Source organism: Chionomys nivalis, chromosome 9, assembly GCF_950005125.1.
Source record: "Chionomys nivalis chromosome 9, mChiNiv1.1, whole genome shotgun sequence".
Taxonomy (NCBI): Eukaryota; Metazoa; Chordata; class Mammalia; order Rodentia; family Cricetidae; genus Chionomys; species Chionomys nivalis.
This window is the reverse complement of record NC_080094.1, coordinates 42,253,627-42,259,956: the sequence shown is the minus strand read 5'-3', so window position 1 is coordinate 42,259,956 and position 6,330 is coordinate 42,253,627.

The following is a 6,330-nucleotide window of genomic DNA, read 5'->3' as shown; positions in this document are numbered from 1 at the left end:
TAAACAAATGAATATGTATTTTTGTGAAACTTTATTTATATTAAACTTTGAATTTCATGAAATGTTTACGTCAAAAAACCTCTTCATTTGTTTTTAACCCTTATGGTTATGGTTATTGTGGGTCTGACTTGGCTTTTCATTTGGAAGTAGTAGAAATCTTTTGACTTAAGCAAAAATCCTTTCTGGAAAACAATTGTTTACAAAATTGTATGAAGACTGATAAAAAAATGTAAACCTAGCTTGCTGCCATAGTGTCTCAAGCACACCCACCTTCGTGCCTCACGGATGCCATTCCTATACCAGGAAATGCCTCTGTGGAAGGTGGCAGCAGCAGGGAACATCTTCATTCGGCCTCTTTCTGTTGCGAGTTCAGAAGAAAAAGCACAACAAGAAACATTGGTTTGAAAAGCTGGATTAACTAGGGAGTTTTCTGAGGTCTGCTTCAAGGAGGCAGAGCCCATAAAGGTCAAAATTGATGATAATAGATTATGAGAAGCTTCAAGTGAAACTAGACCTCTAGCCAAGACACCCTTCATGTCTGTAACCATCAAACACTTCCACATAAAGCACTCAGGCATTGTGAGCCACTGGTTGGAAATATACTAAACTTCCAGGAAAACGGATGAAAGAAAAATTGAAGAAACAAAATGAAGGGGGATTTTTCTGTCCTGCTAGCCAGTTCCCAAATAAATGACAAGGAGACTTCTTAATGATGAAAGCTCAGCCAATAGCTTAGTCTTGTTTCTAACTAGCTCTTATAACTTAACCCATTTCTATTCATTTACTTTCTGCCTTGTGGCCTTATTAACTCATCTCTATAGTACCCATCCTGCCTTGTACTGAAGAGGCAAGCAGGCCTGCTTTTCGTCCTGCCCGGCTCCCACACAGCTAGCTTTACACCCAAAATAACAACAAAAAAATTATATTCATTTAAACACTGTCTGGCCCATTAGTTCTAACTTCTTACCGGCTAATTCTCACATCTTGATTAACCCATTTCTATTAATGTGTGTAACACCACAGGTGGTGGCTTACCAGGAAAGATTCAGCATGTCTGACCTGGCGGCTGGCTCCATGGCGTCTGCATCACTGCCTTCTTCCTCCCAGCATTCTGTTCTGTCTTCCCCACCTACCTATGTTCTGACCTATCAGGCTCAGCAGTTTTCATTATTAATTAACCAATGAGAATAACACATAGACAGATGATCCTCCTCTATCATTTCCCCTTTTTCTGTTTAAACAAAAAAAGAAAGGCTTTATTTATTATTTTAAATAGCTTTTAAGTCTAAAACTTTACATTTTATAATGAGCTGCATAGGTACAATACCTTAAACAAGAAACAATATACAGCATAACAAAAATAACCTTAAATTTGTATCAAAATACAAAATTTTATACTGATGTAAAATATTTGAGACAAGTAGTTGTCCAAAAATAGACTCAGCATCTACCATTTTATTCCATTACTTTTATATTATATCCCCACTTTTTCCTTTTAGAAATAGATCCTTGAATCTAATAAAATTTTTGTTTAGCTTTCTCCCTGACTGTAACCAGTAACAATTTGTAACCAATACCCCTAAACAATGACAAACATTCATAACCCACCAAATGATCAATAATCATTCACTTCATCTCATGGTATGTGGGTACTGTGTTTTCTAAACTGCTTCATGTTGTCTGGGGGTGCTGGCGTGTTTGGGGACCCAGAGATACTTAGGATAATGATCAGGTCCTGGCTAGAATAGTCTGTGAGACTGGACCATTTCAAACAGCCTTGAAGCTGTTCTGGCTGCAGAACTCTGAGGAAACTGCAACAGAGGCGCTCTGAGAGCCTGGGTCACCTGCCACTCACTTTCATTGGTGTCTGGTCCTTGCTGGTTTTTTTTTTTTTTTTTTTTTTTTTCCCATGTTTGAGCAGGTAAATATGCCACCTGTCTTGTAGTTTTATTTCTTTATGTCTGTAGCCAGGATTTCCAGATCTCCCTGATCAAATCTAATCTCTATCAACCTTGAAGGAATCCATAGCCTTTTGTTTTCTGTGGAGACAAAAGCATAACCTCTTTTTTAACATTTTTTTAAGTACCATTTTGAAGTTAAAGTATTTGGAAAATATGTAGGTTGATTTAATTTAGTAGATTTTATAATTCAGTGTCTCTCAGCAGCTGTTACTTGCTCATCAGCAACAATCAGAAAGTTTGAAGTCAACACACCACCATCCAGACCCAGACTCCCTGTGCATTTTCTTTTCTGTTATTCATAATTTACTCTTTTCTATGAGTATATGAAAATATCTACACTCAATTTCTTTTCTTTATTAAGTCTAGGCACATTTTAAAACACACAGTACCCTGTTTAGAGTTTTTCCCCCAGTCTAGATTTGTCTTTTTTGCATATTTGTCACCTTTTCTGTCAGCATGAGCAAAATCTTAAACCACTGCGCAACTTAACTCATGTTATGTGGCAGCTCAAGCCCTCAGGCAGTGGCTGGAAGACACACACATCTGTGTAGCGTGGCCCTTAGGAGAGAATGGGACCAGGAGGCCACATTTGTCTCCACTTTTGTGTGTTTTAAAGAGGGAAGTCTGGAAATTGTGTTAACTTTTATTAATATCAAAATCCATGCACAGTGATTCCACGACAGAATGAGGGATCCAGGCTGTGTCGCCAGCCGCTCCGCTGTTCCCACCGGGGAACCAGCTCACTGCTTCTGCTCTACAACCCCATTCCCAAAAGGCAGTGGGGAAGCTCCAAGCTGTGGCTTGCTGTCAACTCATCCACCATCCAAGAGAGCATGTGACTGTTTGCCCCTGGTTCTTATTGGGTCACGTATCCTAGAGACGACCACACCATTGGGCTGAGCTGCTCCAATACAATTGACTATCAGACTGAATTCTCACAACAGTATTTGGAACCTTTTTTTAAACTTTCTCAGATCTTACGTGAAAATACATGCCCCCCCATTAGATGCCACATGTAGGAGATTTTTCTGTCCCACCAGCCAGCTCCCAAATAAATAAGAAGACTTGTTAATTATGAAAGCTCAGCAAATAGTTTAGTCTTGTTTCTAACTAGCTTTTATAACTTAAGTCAACCCATTTCTATTAATTTACTTTCTGCCTCATAGCTTTATTATCTCCATAGAGCCTATCCTGCTCATTCTGCATCTGCTTGAGACTCCATCTTCTTCCCAGCATCCTCTCTACCCCCCAAATCCTGCCTAGTTATCAGCCATTTAGCTTTTTATTAAACTAATCACAGTGACATATCTTCACACAGTGCAAAGGAATATTCCACCACAACAAAATACACTCCAAACTGGGTTGGAGAAATGGCCTTCTTTGGTGAGGCTTGACATGCAAACATGAGGACCTGAGTTCAGATCCTCTTACAAAGCTGAGAGGGTTTGCAACCCTAACATGGGTTGGGTAGGACAGGCAGATCCCTGAAGCTTACTGGGCAGCCTCAACTAGTGAGCCCCAATTCATAGATAGACCCAGTCTCAAAAAAGTAAGGTGAAGTCACTCAACATCAACCTCTTTCCCTGACCCCTGAACACCTACAACACACACACACACACACACACACACACACACACACACTGAATAACTAAAATAAAACAAATACTCATATTTTACAATGGGCATTTAACTGATAATACATCCAAAATGAAAATGAAATGTGGGATAAAATGCCACAAAATACCATAAAAATATTAAGGCCTGACTTGAAGCAAATGGTAGTTGTTAGTCTAAATATAATGATGTAGTGAATTGAACCTAGGGACACTGAACTGAATCTATAGCTTAATATGGTGATGTCTACTTTTAAAAGATGTTTTTCTCTATGCTTATTTTTGGGGGAGGGTGGCAGCGGGTGTCGTAGTGTTCTTGTGTAGTCAGAGAATTGAAGTCAGTTGATCACAGTTAGCTGCAAGCACCTTGATCAATTGAGTCATCTCATCAGTTGGGGATTTGTTTGTTTGTTTGGTTTTCAAGGCAGGGTTTCTCTGTGTAACAGCTCTGGCTGTCCTGGAAACTTGCTTTGTAAGCCAGGTTGGTCTGGACCTCAGAGAGCTGCCTGCCTCTGCCTCCTGAGTGCTGTAATTAAAGGCGAGCACCTGACCTTGCCCAGCCTAGAGTGTTGAAGGGCAAGAAGAGCTGATGATTTGTTAATGGAACGAAAAGCCTATTTCAGAAAAGTCAATGCATAGTAGCTTTTCATGAAAGAGGAAGTTGAAATGCACAATCATTCACAGAAAGATGGACCTATCAGATCGTTGTTTAAGGTTAAGACTGTTACATAAGAGACTAGAAGCCTAATTATGAGAAACCGCTGAATGTTTTCTCATATTCTATATTTGTTTATTTGGTATCTGTTGTCACAGTACCAAACTAACAGCTAAAAGTGGGGTGGCTGTGGTACACACCTTTAGTCCCAGCACTTAGGAGGCAGAGGCAGGTGAGGTATCTTGAATTTGAGGCCAACCTGGTCTATATAGTGAGCTCCAAGACAGCCAAGGCTACACAAAGAAACCCTGTCTCGAACACCCAAATAAATAAATAAACAAATAGCGAAAGTGGTTTACATCTTCCAGCCAGGCAGCTTTTGTAACTCCAAAGAAACCATCAGGTACCCTCCAGCCCAAACCCCACGGGTTTCATCTCTTGCTGGCTGCCACCCACCGCCATCTCACTATAAAGGCTCTGGTCACTGCTTCTTCCCTCTGCCTACTTCTCACCAGAATTTTCCCAAGTTTTTGAGAAATAGATGAACCGTTCCAGTGGTAGTTTAAAAATAAAATCTTAACATTGTTAAAATAACATTCTTAGATTTTCTTTTAATGAATAATGCGGATTTTTTTCCTATTTAACATGTTTGGAATTTTAAAATTTTCTTAATTTTTAACGTTTTGCCTGAATATATGTTTGTGGCATCTGTGTGCCTGGTACCATGGAAGGCAGAAGAGGGAATCAGATCTCCTGGAACTAGAGTTAGGTTGAGAGCCACCATGTGGGTGCAAAGATCTAACCTGGGTCCTGAAGAGCTGCCAGTGCTCTCAACCACAGAGCCATTTCTCTAGTCCCTAGCTTTTTCTCTTACTAGTAGTGTTCCAATAGGTGCACAAGAAATTAAAGATAGCGGGGCACGGTAGTAGATGCCTTTAATCCTGGCCCTTGGGAGACAGAGTCAGGCATATCTTTGAGTGGAAGCCCAACCTGGTCTACAAAGCAAGTCCAGGCCGGTCAGGGCCACACGAGGAGATCTGCTCTCCAAAAACAAAACAAAGTTAAAAATGATCTTGATAAAATGCTCCTTAAATCTATAATCGTCAAATTTAATTCAAGCTTTAAGAACAACCTTAAGATGATTGTAAGCTTTCAGACTGGACTGAAGGAGGATAGTGGGAAGACTGCAAAACCGTTGATTGCCATTTGACAGGAATTCGGTGCCCTTCCACTGGTACTGCCCTTGCCTGGGAGGCCCTGGGTTCAAGTCCAACACTGAAACAAAAGGTAGAAATATGTTTGTAAGGTTAGGAAGCCAGTGTACCAGTAAGGTGTAACTTGTAACAACAAGTTCATTGTTAGAACTCTCTCTCTCTCTCTCTCTCTCTCTCTCTCTCTCTCTCTCTCTCTCTCTCTCTCTCCCTCCCTCTCTGAGACAGGGTGTCTCTGTAGCTTTGGGGGCCTGTCCTGGAACTAGCTCTTGTAGAGATCTTGAACTCAGAGATTTGCTTGTCTCTGCCTTCTGAGTGCTGTGATTAAAGGCATGTGTCATCACCGTCCTATTTTGGATTTTGTAAGAATAAACTTTTGGGGCTAGAGAGATGGCTCAGTGGTTAATAGCACTGACTGCTCTTCCAAAGGACCCAGGTACGATTTCCAGCACCCACACAGCTTTCTGTAACTCCAGTTCCAGGGGACCTGACACCTTCATGCAGACATACATGCAGGCAAAACACCAATGCACATAAAATAAAAAACTTAAAAATACTTTATAAAAGAAGAATAAGCAAGTTTCTTTTATACACCTATTTCCATACCTATAAAAGTAAAGGAAATAAGAATATTTATGTTAGAGTTGTTAATAGGGTTAAATACACAATAGTTTATACATTAGACACTTTTTCCAAGTAAATAGTGATTGCTGTGATTGACATTTTTCATTGATTCTTTGGACCTATTCATAATGTTATTTAGTGCTCCAAAAACAGGGTATACTTTAATACTTTTTTTTTTTTTTTTCTTTTTCGAGACAGGGTTTCTCTGTGGTTTTGGAGCCTGTCCTGGAACTAGCTCTTGTAGACCAGGCTGGTCTCGAACTCAC